Genomic DNA, 20,120 nt, shown 5'->3' with positions numbered 1-20,120 from the left:
TACAGCAACAGTTACAAATAACTAATAGAAGATACCAAGATGATAATATGAAGTATTAAAATGAAAAAAAGTGCAAATAGATTTGTACTGCAGGGGGAAAATAACATATAAAGATTTTCCTGTATAAGAAATACAAATAGATGAAGTTGTGCAATTCAGCTATTCACATAAAACTGATCTCAGGTCTTAAATGATGAGAGAATTATGATAAGTTAAAAAATAACAGCCTTGCAATGCAACCCCTAAAATAGAGAAATCTGTCTGTCTACAGTACCCTCGCACCATACCATATATTGTAGTTGAATTCTTTTTGAATTATCATGAGAAACAATATTTTATGAATACAGATGTAATCAGAAACACCTAGGGGGCAATACATCCAAGCTGGTTTTGTCTTTTAAAATATAGCTGCATTAAATCCTGCATCAAATTGTAAAAACATGCACTTTACAAACTTGTACCCTGTTTCATTCCCCCACCCCAATATCATATTAAAGATTACTGAAAGTTTGATGAAACCAATGGAACTTCCTAGTTTAACTTTGAATTTATGAACAATTTTTTTTTATGCCTCTAAGAGATATAGGGGTCTATTTACTAAGCCTTGGGTGGAGATAAAGCAGATGGAGATAAAGTTCCAGCCAATCAGCTCCTAACTGCCATGCCACAGGCTGTGTTTGAAAAATGGCAGTTAGGAGCTGATTGGCTGGTACTTTATCTCCATCTACTTTATCTCCATCCAAGGCTTAGTAAATAGACCCCATAAACCGCTAGAACCTGCATACTTTGTGACCTGGAGCTGGACATGTTGCATTAAGCGGCAGTGTGAAATATGACTGTGTAGTGAAAACGTGTGTTCGCACTTAGATGTGGAGTGGGGTTGAGGTGGAATGAACTCTCCAATGCAGTGACTTTTGTTGAGAGCAAACAAACAAAGACAACATCATCCAAAATGGGATCATTTCCAATCTCATGCCCATTTACATGAATTTACTAGCATTATAATGTTGTTGTAAATAAAAAATAATAAAAAAATAAAAAAATCATGCATCACTAATGAATAAGTCTCTAGCCCTGGGCTTCTGAGTTAGCTCCTGGTGAACCATTTCAATAGTTCTTTTGGGCATCAAGATCCCAGGCACACTGTCACATCACACATTACATCCAATAATATTATTTTTACATTTTATGGGAGTTAAAGTGGAATCCAACTGGATGACCATTGATATATTTTCATTCCTTGTGATGGATCATACTATGATGGATCATGCTGTAGCCCTGTGTCCTGGACTTGAACCTTACTGTTAGAGGACCCACCAGGTGAAGTCACCTAGTAGCTATTGGTAGGCCCATATTTTTGGCCAAAATTTATGCTAAGCACCTCAGTTTTACTCTATTTTAGAATGCAGAGTTTATTGTAATTACTCTGATTAGTAGTGCTTAGTACTATAGAGTGTGCATCTGCAGTTCTGTGTGAAACTACAAGTCTCAGCATGGTAGCACCTCTTATTATGTTTAGAATTAGGGTGTCCAGAGCAAGGTCCCCTCTCCAGTTTGTCAGAAGTTACAATATACTGTAAGTGTTGACTTAATCCTAGGTACAAAGCGCCATTGGAAATTACCCCCATTGTTTGGTCATGCTTGTAGTATGTGACATGTATAATTTCCAAAATTCAGCTAAGTCATAATATTACAATACTGAATGATAATTTAATATATTTAATATTTAAATCAAGTCCAAAGACTAAATGTATTCTTCCTTCACTCTTGTTCCAATTTAAAACAGGAATATCATAGGTAGATTTCCTAGCTACAATTCTTCATTGTCATTCCAACTGCATCACATCACATAATCCCCAGATGAAGTGATTCAAATTTAACAATAATAAAATCTTCTATTTGCACCCTTTTTGGCCTCTTGCTAAAATGTGAAAATAATTAATTAATAACTAAAGGAAATGTTATATTTATTCCAATTCAATTTCAATTCATGAATCAAAGTTTATTTAACCAAGGGCAGATACATTTTATAAACACCCAGAAGAATACAAAGCTATTTACCGTTTTCAATATAAATGAGATGTTGGAACTGTATTATAATTCTGTGCACATGCATAGTGTTCTGCTATAAGAGTTTACAACTGATTAAATTGCACTGTATATCAATATTTTATGTCACAGCATGCATACAGGTAAGTTGCTCTCATTTAACCTTGGGATGAGGAAGCGCACTTTACCTTTTGAGCCTAATAAACTTGAACAAATATATTTTTAGTTTAAGAAAGCTGCATTTAGTAAATATAGGAGGTTCACTGATATATCTATAATGAGTTCACACCCAAAGCCATTTTCCTGGAGATATGACACAACCCCCCCCCCCCCCCCCCCCCCCCCGAAAAACTCATGCCTGCATTCTGACTAGTCTGCATTTCAAATGTCGGTATTCTGACTATGTTGGCATTTTGAACATGACGGTATAATGAATGTCGGTATTTTGACCATGTTGGTGTTTTGACTGTCGGTCATTGGCTGTCGGGATTATGGCCGCCGCTATTGTGTCCGTCGGTAAATCAACTGCTACCCTGCACATGTAACTGTAGCAAGAGTGTGTGTGTGTGTGTGTGTGTGTGTGTGTGTGTGGGGGGGGACAGACTGGCCAACTGGAGAGTTAATAACAAAACAGGCAACATTTTCACATTAAGGTACTTATTTCCTATTTGCAGATTTTGTATTAGAGTGATATAGTCTGTATCCAGGGTTGGACTGGTCCACAGGGATACAGGGGAAACCCTCTAAATCTAAATCTCTCTGCACATGTTACATCTGCCCCACCTGCAGTGCAGCATGGGTTTGCCTATTAGCGTGCTTTTTTGGTTTGTTAACAAACCTGAATAGGGCCCTAAGATCCTCATTCAGCTTCATTAGCAGTTTCGCCAAGACTGCAAAACAGCTAATGATAAAATTGCATGTTGGGGGCCACCCAGAACAGGGCAAGGCTGCCTAGCATGTAAATGGCTGACACTGATGCAATCGTAATTCAATTGTAATCGCGTCACTGATTTGTGGAAGCTCCCCTGCCTCCGCAGCCAGTCTGTGAAGGCAAGCACAGAGCGTCCATTTTCTGGATCGCAGCGCCCAAGTGTGACATCAAATGGCCGCCCAACATCGCATCACCACCCCTGCAATGCCACGTCACCGCCCCGTGCCACTCCACGAACGTCTCTCCCTGTCAATCAGGCAGAGGCGTTCGTATCACTGAGATGCGATCATCGCTCTGCACACACGCAGAGCAAATCCTGTGTGTGCGCACTGCAGGGGAAAGCACGCAACTGCATGAGCATTTGCAAACGTAGTTGCACTTGCACAATAACGGTTTCTGAGGATATGCGCACAGTATCAAAACATTGTACATTTGCAAAATCATCACATTGCGGATAAATCAGAATCAGATCCTCTAAACTGTGTGTTCTGTTAATTAAAGTGCTAACAGCACAATCATACGTACACTCTACCTTGAAGGGTTAGAATGAGAATTTGCTGTTCACTGCTACCCTGAATAAGGATACCTCCACCTCCCCTCTACTACTGTATGTTAACTTGTTAAGCTTATAACCCTATCATTCCCAGAAACCCAACCTCAGGGGGAACACTGGTCATAAGGCTACCAGCAATTTCCAGCAATCAGGAAAACACACTAATGAAGACAGTTTATTGCAAAAGTATAGCTCTCGGCAAATGTCAGCTGTTTATTCCAATAGAGCACTAATTGGAAAATAATACATGCAATATCTTGGCTATTAGTGAGAGAGCTACTGTATGAAAGGCTACATTAAAAGAAGGGATAAAAAATGGGCAATGCTGTATGACCTTGAGACAATTCTGTAACATCATACAGTAAACATTGCTCTGTCTGAACATATAAACCAGCGCATAAAATAATCATATCGTCAGGCAGACCAGACATAGGACACAATACAAGAAAAACATTCATAAGATTTATTACCGCAGAATACATTTGTTTCTATCTAGATTTCAACACCCGACACTGGGAGAGAGAAAAAAAATAGTAAAATGCTTCTACCTGGATAACAGATTGAATTTGCAATTTTCCTGTCTAGAGAATAGTTTTTTTCAGCACCTTAGGGCATTTGTAACAGATCATCATCTTCCTGCTTTTCATTGCAGAATTTAAACTCGAGAATTGATGTGTTTGCAGTAAGTCATTTGTGTAAAATGTATTTTATGCATCTCTGCAAGCAAAAAAAAGAAAAATAAATAAATAAATAAAGTTGATGCCACAAAAACAACCACAACATCCTCAAAGCTATTTCTGTAAGTTTCAACTTTTCGGTAACAGTCTTCAATAACTGTCGACGGTGCACTAGATGCGATGCGTGACCAATGCTCCCCGTATCATCACCGGCAATATGGCAGGAGCCATCAAACATTTACGTGTTGTTTTTTATCGCTCATACATAGCCAAAAACTTATGTTGGCAAGTGTTTCGATACCCCGCTGTCTAGACAGAGCATTCATCCATAGTGTTCACTAATGTTATAGTAATTGTTAGTCATTCATTGGTAGGCATGGCCAGGTCAATTGCCAAGTCCTTGTCGGAGAACAGACAGCAAACTAACAATTGATGTACTTAGGGTCATATAGGAGCATGTTACACGGCAGAGCCAGTGCTAAAATTGCAGATTAAGAAATAAATGGGAGTCACTGGTTTACGATAAATGGTGGGAGTAAATTAAAAAGTACCTTTAAACAAACACACTTTTAGGCAGGGCTGGATTAAGCCTTGGGGTGGCCTGGAGGTTTTAAGACAGCCCTCACACACACACGTGCACACGCTCCTCCAGCCCTTATCCCCTTATCGGCACTGTTCCTACTTGTAATCCTGCCTGCGCCCACTATGGGACTGCACAGTGCAAGTGCTGCAAGGGGACCCGGGGTACAGTGAATATTGTGTCACCCCCTTAATCTGGCTCTGCAGTTAGGCACAATTTAAGTCCAGAGAAGGACCTGTTCGCTGTCACAAAAAGTGTTATCTTATTTCAGAAGTGTTATATACAAAAACAAAAGCAAACGAGAACCTAAACACAATATTAAACTACAGACATGGACAACAAATGCAAGCCTAAAATTGTTGACCTTCTGGGCCTTATTCAGGTTTGTTAACAATCCAAAAAAAGCACACTAATGGGCAAAATCATGTTGCACTGCAGGTGGGGCAGATGTAACATGTGCAGTTTAAAATGGTTTTGCCCATTAGTGTGCTCTTTTGCTAGCAAACCTGAATAACCCTCACAGTCTGAGTCATAGCCTAATGGCAACTGTACCATGAACCTGTTCAGAGACTTTGAACCAATGAAATTCAATAAAGTATTGAACATGTTAAATGCACAATAGCTACAATATTTTGTGAATACCAAATTGTTTCCTTACAAATATTTAAAATGCCCGCTCTAATATATATTGTAAACGCCTGCACCTCTTATTACCATGTGCCATGAATGTGCACTATACATAGCAAAACCCTGCATCCCATAAGAGAAAACAATACACCCAACATTATCTGAGTTCCACAGCTCATTGATGTATATATTTGTTATTAAAAGGATATGGATTCAATATATTACAATGTACAGTATACACATAATTACATGATTACAATTTATACAGTAAGCAGTTAATACATACAGTTACAGTTACAGTTCAGCATACAATACCATTATCTTTCTCATATAAATTCGTCTCTCCATATCACTCTCTCCCTCTCTCTGTAAAATCATGCAGGAACTGGTCTAGAAGCAACTCCATCATCCTCTGAGACAAAACAGCAACTGGCTTCCTGTGTGATCAGCAATGTGTTATCTAGTTTTTTGGGGGAGGGGACTTTCTCATTCATGATGAGTCACTGGTTTGTTTGTGTGCTGAACAGGTTCAGCCTTGGGGACATCTGAGGGGGCTGGCTGAGTTTCCTGTCCATTGTACTAATAAGAGTGATTTTAACTTTCATACATTTAATCATAACTATTTGTTGCAATGTCCTACAACTTAATAACAAGTATCAAATTAATCTACACGGGGGGCGTGGCCTGGCAGGCAAGCTGGACAGACGTGCCTGTGTCTAGCTCCAGGTGCCTGAGGTGTAAATATAGCCTGAATCCCCTTATATAGCCTTTAACCTGGCCAAATTGAATCCTGACCACTGTCCTGATCCCCCCTGCACCCTGAGAGTCGAGTTCCGGAGCCGGGGGAGTCCTCCTGCCTCCTTGCAGGTTGGGGCCTACACACAGAGTGGAAGCCGGGGGCTGGATTTATACTGAGACCCCGACCGCAGTGGACGTGCGCTGCATAGCCGGGCGGAACGACCCTCACCCCGCCAAGTACAGCTCACCATCCTGAAGTCCCATCCGCAGCCTCCGTGTACGCCGGGAGGCGCTCCGTGCCTGCCCGACGGGACTGGAGACCTGGTGCACGCAGTGGCTTGCCTCCGTCTGTTGGGACGGAGCTCCGTGGTTGCCGGGGCGACCGCCGCGTATTGCCGGGAGCCGGCGCCCGGCCCTCCTGCCGGGCGAGTGACATCTGAGGCGGCTCTCCTCTGCCGCGCTGGGACCCACGGAGTGCAGTCTGCACTTAAAATAAAAATAATAAAAAAGAGTGCACTGAGCTGCCGGCGGCCATATTGGATCCTGGAATAAGAGCACATTTGTAGCCTCCAGCAGCTGGAAGTGGGGGTGAGGAGCCCTGGTCGTCGGCTGGACCGAGGCTGGGGGGGCTTTGCCTGCTAGACCCTGCCTATTGCCCTCGCTGTGCTTCGTCATACAAGTGTGAGGTAATGGGGTATATGTATACCGACTCTGGCACTACATCTCACCCAGGCTCTATTTAGCTACACCACATCAGCCTATCACAGTGGGGGACCAGTCCGTGCGGAGCTGCAGCAAATAAGACCAGGGGGGACCCCTTGGACCCATTATTTAAACTTTGCGAAGACCTCCGCTATTATTCTATGCTTTGTTTCACCTATGATATTTAAGGCTGGAGCTCCATCTACTGGCAGCTTTAATACTTGATTTCGGCTGCATGAAAGAACCTGCTTCCCTCATAATGTGATCCATTGGAACCTGCCCTGAGTCTCGGAACCGCCTATGTCATAATAACCACGCTGTCCTATTCCTGCTACCGGGACTTTTTCTAGCAAAATGATGCAGTGATTCTCTCTCATCGCCCTATACGCACGCATGTTCCATCATGACTAGAGGTAACAAAAAGCAACACGGCGCAACTATGAGCCAGAACCTGAAAAAATTTGCCTACTCAGATACTAAATCTCCAGGACAGGAGGCTTCCTCGCAACCCGACGTCTCAGACTCGGAGGACTCCGACCATTCTCCATTGACCCGAAAGGATCTCCATTTACTTTTCCGCGAAATTCAGGAGACAAGGAAATCAGTGCAGGCGGTGCAGGCGGAGGTGCACTCGGCCATTGCCTCTCTTAAAGCTGACGTTACAGATATTGGAGACAGGACGGACCACTTAGAGTCTAATGTGGACGAAGTGGTCGCTTTTCAACAGGAGGTAGGCGATGACATCCAGAGCCTGAGGCAAGAGATGCGCCTGCTCCTGGACCGCCAAGAGGACCAGGATAATCGGGTGCGCCGGAATAACCTTCGCATCCGGGGTATCCCCGAGGACGTTGATATGACATCCCTGCACGACTACCTTAAGAAATTGTTTGTGCACCTGTCGCCTTCAACTCCGCCGGACCAGTTCCTGTTGGATAGGGCCCACAGGGCTCTCCGCCCTCGATCCCAGGATCAAGCCCAACCCAGAGATGTTATCTTGCGATGCCATTATTACTCGGCTAAAGAAGACTTGCTTAGGGAGGCTAGGAAGCTTTCCAAGCTGGATTTCCTGGGACACTCCCTCCAAATATTCCAAGACATTGCTCCTAGCACCCTACTTAAAAGGAAAGAATTCCGACCCATTACCTTGGCTCTCCGTGATAGTGGCATCCGCTATAGGTGGGGTTTCCCCTTTCGTATTCTTGTATGGCACCATAACCGCCTTCACTCGGCTGGGGACCTAGACGAAGCTAAAAGACTCCTACGCAACCTGGGTATCTCCCCACCTCCAACCATGCCTGAGTCTCTGCAGCGGACGTGCGAAGCTCCCTCTATGGAGTCAACTGACACTCCGAGACGCTCCCTGAACCGGGACTGGTCACGAGTGCCCTTGGCACGAAAATCCACCTCGGCTGGCCCTAATGTTTGATGCCGTATTTGGCTAAATAATGTTTTATTTTCATATTTTGTTGCCTCTATATGTGTCTATTTTGTTGAGATGTGATTCTTCTCTGTTTCCGTTCCTCTACTGCCCCGGCTTCCCACACACCTGGCACAACCAATGTGTCATTTAGCTGTTATCATTGTAACCGGGTGTACGGGGAGAGGATAGGGCTGAAGCTCCCCTTATGGTAAGTGTATCCCTCCGTACTAGAACCCACACCTCTAGTCTTACTGAATGTTGATACTACCTTACGACTACGGATTTGGATATTCACTAACAGTTTACCAATGTCTATTAATATTATCCCCCGTTCAGGGTAATATTTGTTTCAACCTTGCATAGCCACTTTTATATTACTACCTACCCTATTGGATGGCGGGGATTGGGAACAGGAGTTTACTTTATATTCCTTAATTATAGGTTCCTGGACTCGGGGCACCATGGCGAGTGCCCGCCACCCTTGATGCGCCTGGCCCGGCCGGGCCGCATCCCCACAGATGGGTCTTATACCCTAGACCGGTCATTGCCACTTAGTGACCCCCTTTGGTTGTCCCCTGACCGGCGCCTTTGGCCAGATGTAGTTTCTTCTGGTCTCCAACATTCCCCTCTTCCCTATCTTTCCCATGTTTTGCTCCCCCTGTTTCTGTGTTTTTTACTCTTTTTTTGTCCAAATGTGTAAAGCTGTTTGCCGATCGTCATATATGCTTATAATGTTCTTGTTCTGGTTTCTCATAGGGTTGCGGTGTCCGGAGGGAGGAGATGAAGCGTTTCGAGACCTGGCTTATCATGGCACTTAAAGTTTACTCGCACAACGTCAAAGGTTTGAATAGCCCTAACAAACGCACCAAATTATTCCTTTCTCTCAAACAGGCCAAGGGTGACCTGGTTTTTCTACAGGAAACCCACTTTAAGAAATCCCTTCACCCTGACTTAAAATCCAAAGCTTACCCCCTTACATTCCATGCATGTGATACTACACGCAAGAAAAGGGGGGTCTCTACTTTGATAGCTGCCCATCTTACGTTTGAATTGTTGGACAGTCATGCAGACAAATCAGGTAGATGGCTTATTCTTGTTGGAAAACTAAATGATAGCCTATGTACCCTGGTTAATATATACGCCCCGAATCAAAACCAGGCAACATTCTTTAGGAGGCTGAGTACACATTTGACTAGCCTCAGCAGAGGAGAGATAATCGTTGCAGGAGATTTTAATGAGGTGCTTGATGCCTCGATGGATAGGACCTCCCCTCCTCTCTCTCGCTCTTCTAACCATTCCCGCCCGACCTTAGCATCTCTTGCTCTGTTAGATCTTCTGAAACTACACCTGCTATTTGACTCTTTTAGGCTAACCGAACCACTGACCAGGGACTACACTTTCTTTTCCTCTGTACATAAGTCCTACTCTAGGATTGACATGATCCTACTCAGCCGGGATCTATCCTCTAAATTGAAATCTGCTAGTATACTCCCTATGATTTGGTCTGACCATTGCCCGATTACTGCCGATCTCCAATCCATTGCCCCACGCCCTCCTCCCGTTTCCTGGCATCTGAACGACTCCATACTACATAACCAGGAAATTACGAACCAGATTAAAAGCTGCCTTGCTGACTATTTTCTTCTCAATGACCTCCCGGAGACTTCTCCAGTTACTCTGTGGGAGGCGCATAAAGCTGTATTACGCGGCCATTTGATTAGCCAGGCAACTAGGTTTAAAAAATCCCAGGAGCTTAGCTTTTTTTCCCTCTCCACTAAACTCCAAGCCCTCGAGCGCCAACATAAACTCTCTCCTACCCCATCTAACCTAGAGCCCCTACTAGCAGCCAGAACTGCTATGTCACTCCATCTGTCGGAACGTACGGCGAAGACTCTTCAGAGACTTAATCAGACCTTCTATGAGAAAGGTGACAAAGCCGATAGAATTCTGGCTACTCGTCTTAGAGGACAAAGATCACGAAATAATATCCTAGCGGTACACACCGAATCGGGTGAGATCACATATGACCCAGGAGGTATAAACAGGGTGTTTCGGGACTATTACACTAAACTCTATAATTTAAACTCCACTACTCCAGATCCCGCCCCCCCCCCGACACTTTGATCTCAGAATTCTTGCATCGGGCTGATCTCCCCCGACTGTCTGACATCGACTCTGTGGAGCTAAATAGAGATATCACAGAGGAAGAAATAACTGCCGTCCTGCGAAATCTTAAATCTTCTAAAGCCCCGGGCCCTGATGGCTTCTCGGCCTCTTACTATAAAAAATTTGCCCCCTTGCTGGTCCCCCACCTCAGGATACTATTCAACGCTGTACTGCATGGCACCCCATTCCCAAGTAATATGCTAGAGGCTAGAGTCATAGTCATTCACAAAGAGGGCAGAGATCCGCGAGATTGCGCTAATTATCGCCCGATATCCTTATTGAATATAGATGTCAAAATCTACGCAAAGATCTTGGCTACCCGTCTTAATGGTGTGCTTCCTAGTCTGATACATTATGACCTCTCTCCCCCCTGGTGTCCTCTCTCCCCCCTGGTATTTGCCATGGTCATTGAGCCACTGGCTGCTATGATTAGAAAATCCAGTAGTATTCGAGGAGTGAGGGTGGGCTCACAAGAGTCTAAGATCTCGCTCTTCGCCGACGATGTTCTACTATCTCTCACTCAGCCGCAGTCTTCCCTCCCTGCCCTGTATCGGATTATAGAGGAATATGGCTCCTTATCGGGCTACAAAATAAATTTTATTAAATCTGAAGCCATGCTACTGCATGTGCCTGGAGAACTCAAACGTTCCCTGCAGTCCTCCTACGACCTTCGATGGCAGACCAATAAGATTAAGTACCTAGGTGTTTATATTACTTCCCTTTATAATACCCTGTACTCTGAAAACTACCCGCGGTTACTGACCAAGATCAAATCTGATTTGATAAGATGGAGGACATATATCATATCCTGGCTGGGTAGGATCATTGCCCTTAAAATGACAGTTATGCCACAACTTCTCTACCTTTTCCAAACCCTACCCGTAAGGGTACCGGAGAAGGTTCTCAGAGATGCCCAGGCCTCATTTGTGAAGTTTGTTTGGAACAACAAACCCCCACGGATAGCCTTTACTGTGCTCCGGCTCCCCCGCTCCGAGGGAGGCCAAGGTTTTCCCGATGTTAAATTTTATTATCTGGCCAGCCACCTAAGTCAAATGGTGGCCACATTCGTACCCCGCGGCTCTATAGCCTGGGTTGATCTTGCTGCGCTCTCTCTGGGAATCCGTTCACTGGCTTCGCTATGGGGCCTGGGCAAATCACATCTTCTGGCACTCAAAAACACCTCTCCCTCCCTTAAATTTCACCTATCTATCTGGCATAAATATCTTACGAAATATAACCTGTCCTCTTCACACTCCCCTCTCACGCCCCTATGGGACAACCATGATTTTCCCGCTGGGGTCCCTACCTGTAAGTTCACATCCTGGTTTAACGCCCGGATCCTAGTGGTATACGATCTATCCCTACAAGGTCACTGGATGTCGATAGAAGATATCAAATCCAGATTTCCCTCACTATCCTCTCCCTTCTTTGAATATTTTCAACTTCGCCACTTCCTCCTCTCCCTGCCCCAGGCAACGGGACCTTACTCCCTATGAGTCTATATGTGTCTATATGTGTCGCAAAACCCATAGGCAGAGGATTAATTTCGCAGATATATTCTTTGTTGGTCGGGACCTCCTCTGGACCGCAGACCCGCCATGAGCGGGAGTGGGAGAGGGACCTGGGTCCCCCCCCAGATGAAGCCTGTTGGGAAGAAGTTCGAGAGGGCATCGCTAAAAGCTCTATCTCTACTCGACTCAAGGAGACATCCTATAAACTGTATTATCGGTGGTATTATACCCCAGACAAATTATCTCGGATGTTCCCCTCTGCCACCCCGGTCTGCTGGCGGGGATGCGGTCAACGTGGTACTCTCCTCCATATTTGGTGGACCTGCCCACGTATAGTTAATTACTGGAAAAAAGTACTTGACATACTGAACTCCTTATCTGGACTTATGCTCAAATTGGACCCGTGGATGTTTCTACTGGCCCGTCCACATCCAGACCTTGACCCCCTATTGAATAAATTGTTTTCCCATATATTAGTAGCGGCTAAATCTTTAATAGCTAAAAATTGGAAGACCACCGCCCCCCCCCCCCCCACTATACCAGCTTTGAACAACTATATCTGGTTCGTAGCTAATATGGAAAAAAATCACTTATTACCTGCATGACTGTCCACACAAATTTGAGCTCGTTTGGGGCCCCTGGTTGAGTGCGATGTCTCCCCCTTTATGAGGCCCAAACCATTCTTTTGACCATGCCTTCCGGACCTTTGACCACGGTACGCCTGGGCCCTCCCTCCGGACGCCGCCTAGCCATTCCAAGTCCCTATTGGACAGGTGGTGGTATGTAGCCCAAATGTCTACTTATGCGTTGTTTGATGTATACACTCTTTATGGAAATATAGGATGTTTATCTTATGTTATGGCATAGATCGGCTCTGTTGTTCCCTTTTCCTTTCTTTCCCCCTCTCTTTGTCCTCCCCCCTCCCTCACTATTCCCCGTTGTTCCTGTTTCTTTTTTTTTCATGCATATGCTCCCCACTTGGGGAGAAATTTTTGTATAGCTGTCTAAGTATGCGCAAAATTATCTGAAAAAATAACACCATGGAGACTGTTTTTCATTTTTCATATTTTATTATGCAATTGAATCTGTATTGTATATTTCTCAGTCTCTCCTGGCATAAATAAAATGTTTAAAAAAAAAATTAATCTACACATTAATCTGGTTGCTTAAATACCAGATATGACAGGTGCATCTTGCTTTATTCAAATAATACACATACATGACATTAATTCATTATAGAATTTTAAATCATCATGATGTCTGGCGCTTGATATTATTATAATTATGTACTGTATGAAATAAGTGTTGAATCCATCTCTGTGGCATGTCCGTGTAAATGCGTGTGTTACCATATATTGCTGTGCTCGCTGCGCGTATTTGCAAGTATAGTGACTTATATATGTGTAGAGTTTGTATGTTCTTTCTGTGTAATATTTTTGACTTCGACAGTCCACCTTTTGGCAGTAAACAATAACTGCCATCAATTATTAACATGAGAAAAAAATATTTCAGACAATAATCGGTGACCTAGACACAAGTATGTATTCATTTCACAAATCAGACACTTGACTATATTTGGGGAAGACAGGGAGGAGGACGAGAAATCCTCTATATGCACTCGGCGGTCATGGGACCATTGGTTGGGTGTGGGACAACATTCAACCTATAGAGTATGCTGGGACAGTGCTTTGGCCTATAATGTCTGATTTGCGACAAACATTTCACACATACATGTACCTACGTCTTTGTACACTGATGTTTGGATTCGATTGAGGTTCTGCTGGGTAGATGAAGAAGACACAAACAAATCGTGAAAGTGACATATAAAATTTTCATGATCTACATATTCCTATCATTTTCTGAACATTGTTTCCATTTCTGGAACGTATACTAGGTCTGTTTAAAAATTGAACAAGGGTTATAAGTAGTGTCCTTCCTAAATAACATAAACCTTCGGAGTTCAGGGAGAGCCACTCATAAACCTTTCTTCCACATATATTAATGAGCTCTTTATCTGCAATGTGTGGATAGCCATTGTCTGATTGTTCCTGATTACCTCCGAACTCCATAACTACTAGACCTTTGATTTTTCTCTGACTGTAACAAACTGATCGGCTAATCCTGGGATCCTATAAGGAAATCACTCCTTCCTCCAGAACCAGTTCCAGTCCCACACTCGACTCCTCATAAAAAAACCTTGCAAAAATAGAATATCCTGAAAAAAATGTTTGTCAGCGGGAAAGAGAGAAAAGAGAAATAGAACAAAACAACTCTTGTTCATAACAAATCAATTACAATGACTGGTCTTTCTGCAATCCTTTAGTACGCTCAGGTAGTGTTCAACAGTGCCGCCTCTCAGTCTTCACGGAACAGAGTCTCTGGTGATACTTTTGCGATCTCACTCCATTTACAAGTTCCTTCCGGACTACCGACTTTCCTGCAATGGGAATCGTGAACCCAAGTCTCTCTCTCTGCTACTTTCACTGGGATAGTGCTGTCAACAAAACTTGGTATGGTCCTTCCCAACTGTCTATTAGGCAACCTGAGCGTAAGAACAATCACACAGTCTCTTGGTTCACAATCAAGACAGTTAGTATTTGGCATACCAGCAATCAACAGTTTCAAGTTCTTTTGTCAAGTTCTCAAATGCTGGCTCATCTCAATAAGGTACTGTACTGTCACCTCATTGGTGTATTTCTGATCATTTGCGGATCAATCATGACATGAGGTTGTCTTCCAAAAACAACCATAAAAAGACACAAATACCAAAACAAAAACAAATTTCGAAGAGGGTAATTCGTTGAATAAAGATCTGGGAGTGGTTCCGGTGCTACATAATACTAGTGGCAGTATCTATGATCACAATAGTACAATTTCAAGCTTTGCTCCTACTTCTAGGGGTACCAGTATCTACACACAAATTTCTGCTTACTTTTTCTTTGCGGTAAACACAGCAGCATCCGTGGCGGCAGGAAATGCCTCTACCCAGTTTGAGAAAACATCAGTGCACACCAATACATAACAATAATTCCTAAAGGGTGTTAACTATTCGAAGTCGATTTGTATTTCCTGAAAAGATCCGTCTGCAGGAGGGATATGGGATGGCTCTGTTGGTATTGCTTTACCAATATTCTTCCTCAAGCAAGTAAGACAGGTAATTGCTCCCTTACCTGCATGAGAATAGAATCCTGGTGCACACCAGCAGCTCTCATCAGCCTGCACATACCCTCTTTGCCTAGATGAGTCAGACCGTCCTCCAGACTGCCCTTTCCTGTAGGGAACACAAATTTTTCATTTTAATTTACTATCGTGTGTTTGCAATGTAGAGTACCATGAGCATAACAAAAAAAAAAAAACATCTCTAGAGGCGAGAAAGAAGAAGAAAATGAAAAAGAAAATGTCAGGTTTGCCACTCACCAACAGGCATATCAGTGTCTATACAAAATTTCCCTTCACCAGTATTCCCATTCTCCACCCTTTGTGCATGACAAGGCACACTGCAGTAATACTGGTGTTATCCTGTTGGGATATACTGGGTTTGGGCAGAACTCTGAAGGACCTAGGCATGTGGAGTTTGAACTGTACTTGGATCCATGTATTGTACCACCCTGTGTGAATGCAAAAGATGAAGAGGAAACTGTAGAGAAACAGAATAGAGGTTGGTGACAGATGAGTTTGTAGAGGTGGAGAAGATTTTATAAAGTTTGACAACTGGATTGGGCACTATGGGGAAATGATTCTCTACTTGGTCTACTCCCCTTAAAAAAAATCTGTGTTTATCGTATCGCTATTGGGACTATCCCAGCCATCAATCCAGTGTCCTGTCCATCCTAAGTTCATAGGGAACCCGGTATCTGTGAGATAATTTCCTCTACCTATGATGGACATGCATCTAGAACAGTGAAATGTAACATTAGTTTTCGTGGGTGTCTAACTTACCTTGTACTTCCTGAGTGGGAGCACAGTATATGTATATCATATCTAACAAAATTAAGTTAATTAGGGGCCATTTCTGTTAGGAAAAAGAAGCAAAATTTTAGAGGCCCCATCTTAACCCCAGCAAGTTTTGTCAAAGGATAATGTTGCATTTATTTTGTTCTTCCCATTAGCCAAATCTGTGTTTTCTATATGGCTTATGATTCCTTACTATGTGTCCCTTGGTCCCATCTATGGCCAATATTTACTAAGAATTCGAGTTTGTCCGTTTTGTGTTTTTTTTCTAAGTCCCAATCCGGGAATTCACTAAGCACCAATCTCTGCAGTGTTTGGACTATTCGTAATGGTTTGAATGACAACGTTCAGAAATACGAATGAATAGACCATTGGTCAAACGTGGCTGTTATTTCATACAATACGGGAATTCACTATTCATTCGTATTTGGGTGTTAGTTTCTGAGTGCTCAATTGCGGTCGTATTTTTTTGCGAATCGGTAAAAAAAGCGGCAAAAAAATAGACCTGCTTTTTTCAATCGTGTTTACATGTGTTGCAACTCAAAAATCAATCACACCTGAATTAGGATGCCTATAAAAGGATGTTAGGCCCATTTCAATACACCTACACTCAGAAATGGCAGCAGGACTGTGGGCCAGTGATCTTTTGTGTGCTGTGGGGTTCCTCAGACTCAGACATCAGCCTGTAAGTACCAGGGCCAAGAAACTGAACATGGTCAGCAGGTTGTACAGGTTCCGCGGAGGCTGCGCCGGTCTCGTTTTTTAGGGGGCATTTAAACTTGAACGCATTGTCCGATGATAAGGTCATACAGATGTTCCGTCTAAATCGTAACCACATTTTCCGTCTGTATGACCTTGTCAAACTGGGCCTAGACCCTGAGACAGCACGCTCTTGCTCTGTCTCAGGCTTGCACAAACTCCTGGCTGTGTTGCACTTTCTGGCTACAGGCAGCTTTCAGGCTGTGTCTGGGGATGTCATAGGAATCTCACAGCCCTCATTTTCCAGAATCTTAACACAGGTGATGTATACCTAACTACCTCTTCTGTTTTGTGTTTGTTTTAATTTCTCGGTGGCCAGTTCTGTCCTAAAATCTCATGTTTATTGTTCTTTCAAATATACACACAGGTGTTGGCTGTTTTGCAGCCCCACATCGAGGCCTCAATCTGCTTCCCTACCCAGGAGTCTCAGTGGCATGCCGTCAGGGTAGATTTCTATGAGCTGGCTGGCATGCCCAATGTGCTTGGAGCCATAGATTGCACACACATTCAGCTAAGACCACCTAGGGGCAGGCAGCACATATATACGAATCGCCATTTCGAACACTCCACAGATGTGCAGGTGGTTTGTGATGCAAATCTCAAAATAATGAGTGTTGTTGCTGGTTACCCTGGGGGCTGCCATGACTCCTTCATCCTCAGTCAGTCATTCCTCTTTGATAAGTTTGAGGACGGACAAATGCCAGATGGATGGCTGCTGGGTATGTAATTTGATATGTGTAGGCCTGCGTATACTTTGTCCAAATACAGGTGCAGATGTATTAACCTGTAGAAGGCATAAGGAAGTGAGAAACCAGTGATCTGTGCAAGGTGATAAAGGCACCAGCCAATCAGCTCCAATATGTAAATGAACATTTAGGAACAGATTGTCTGCTGCCTTTATTACCTTGCACATATCACTTGTTTTTCACTTCCTTATGCCTTCTACAGGTAATGCATCTGCCCCACAGTGTGTTACTTATGTGTTGCTGTATCTTAACATGAATCACGTTACTATATCTGTCTTTTAGGTGATGGAGGATATGGCTGTTTCTCTTGGCTTCTAACTCCATTGCCCGGACCTGATACCCCTGCTGAACACAATTACAATCATGCACATAAGTCCACGCGGAATGTGATAGAAAGATGTTTTGGTGTGCTGAAATCTAGGTTTCGGTGTCTGGATAAGTCTGGAGGCCTTTTGTTGTATAGTCCCTCCAAGGTGACTCAAATTGTGTTCTGCTGCAGCTTTCTTCATAACATGTGTTTGCAACAACATCTGCCACATGTTGAGGAGGAGGAGGAGGAGGAGGAGGAGGAGGAAAGCAGCCAGCAAGCAGAGGAATTAGAGACATCTGGTGATACTTGGAGTACAGATGTAGGGAGGCAGGTTAGGCAAGAGATCATCACTCGCTATTTCTAAGGTAAGTTTGATTTGCTTATTTAATTTGTTGTGTAATCATAAATAGATGTTTTGCCATTTTTATTGCCAAAACCATTACTCAGAATGTGTCTGTCTCCTTGACACATACAAACATACCCTCGCTTTATGAAAAACAAATGTCGCATGTGTATTGTGTGTATTTTTAAACTCAAAACAACAGATTATGAGTGGCATGCATTAAGTCTGGATAAGTGATCGTAAACTTGCAGTGCTAATTTCTTACAAGCCCACATAATCCATTTAGTATTTCACTTTATCATTGTGTGTAACGTCCTAATGCACAGGTTCACAAACTCGGCCCTCAGGACCACACACAGTGCATGTTTTTCACGTAACCCAGTAGAAGCACAGGTGTATGAATTACTCACAGACATATGTTAAAAGGTTCACAGGTGGAGCTAATTATGTCACTTGTGATTCTGTGAGGAGACCTGCAAAACATGCACTGTGTGGGTTCCTGAGGGCCGAGTTTGAGAACCTGTGTTCCCAAAAAAACACTCCTCAACATATAATATGTTAGCCTTGAGGAATACATGTGTCCCTATGTGTGATGCACCATCATATTTAAGACATACAAACTTACTGTAATCAGGAATAATTTATTTCCTAATGTTTGATGCAGTAAACTTGATGATGTGTAAGTAAATACACAGTTTGCCACATATATACATTATTATACACATTCTTTGATTTTTGTTTAAAAAGTACATATTTGTTTGTTTCAGCATCATGTGTAATAACATTCTTACTAATTTTTAACACACACAAACATGTCCCAACAATACTGACATTCATTTTGTCAATGTTTTATAAAAAATTCAAAGCCAACATATTAAAAGCTTTTTACGCAACTCAATTGTGTTCTTTTTGTAATGTTGTACAGAGAAGAAAGGTAAAATATGTATCAATAACATTGTAATTTGGATTGTCTGCAGGAAAAGAGAATGATTTTAATCTAGAAAGAGTAATGATTAGAAAAAAATCAAGTGGTCAGTTTACTTCCTGCTAAAGACATTCTGCCTGGCAGCCAATTATTGTGTCTGCAGGAAAAGAGAATGATTGGAATTTAGAAAGAGTAATGATTAGAAAAAAATCAAGTGGTCAGTTTACTTCCTGCTAAAGACATTCTGCCTGGCTGCCAATTATTGTGTCTGCAGGAAAAGAGAATGATTGGAATCTAGAAAGAGTAATGATTAGAAAAAAATCAAGTGGTCAGTTTACTTCCTGCTAAAGATTCTGCCTGGCTGCCAATTATTGTGTCTGCAGGAAAAGAGAATGATTGGAATCTAGAAAGAGTAATGATTAGAAAAAAATCAAGTGGTCAGTTTACTTCCTGCTAACATGTATGTGCGGCTCCATCAACATTTCCCTCCTCCAATACCCAAAAAAAATGGTAAAGAATAAACGTGCGTACAAATTTTATGTTGTTGTTTGTACCACTTATAATTAATGATGTTGTAAAAATTGTCAAGGAGCTAAGTGTTATATATTTTTTGCCAAACATACACTTACTAACTATTTTGAGTTACTTATCACAAATGTCTAACTTGTATTTTTTTCACGTTTTTTTTGGTGGCTGCTTGTCCTGCCCTTTGCCTTTAGCACTGTCATGTTGACGTGCTCTGGTGGAGCATCTTGGTGGTGATGAGACTGGCGTGATATTTGGAGTAGTTGTACCAGAACTGCTGCTTGTTTGCTGTTGGTGCATGCATCTGAGTGTTTCATTCAGGTTAGTGAGGGTGGCATTGAGTTCACGTGTAGCAGCATTTTGATTGTCTACTATTCTGAATAAACTTTCTTTTGATTGTTTTGAAAAATGTTCATATAACTTTGCTGTTGTCTGTGCTGTTCTTCCATTAGTCTGTGTTGTTCTTCCATTAGTCTGTGCTGTTCTTCCATTATGCGCTGTAAGTTGCCCATGACCTGTGTAATGTCTGTACGCATGAGTTCCATGGTATTGCCTATTCTGGTTGTTTGTTCATTTTGTCTACTCAAATTTCTTGATATTCTTCTGA

Source organism: Pseudophryne corroboree, chromosome 2 (genome assembly GCF_028390025.1).
Source record: "Pseudophryne corroboree isolate aPseCor3 chromosome 2, aPseCor3.hap2, whole genome shotgun sequence".
In the NCBI taxonomy this organism is placed as follows: Eukaryota; Metazoa; Chordata; class Amphibia; order Anura; family Myobatrachidae; genus Pseudophryne; species Pseudophryne corroboree.
Note: the sequence above shows the minus strand (reverse complement) of the source record.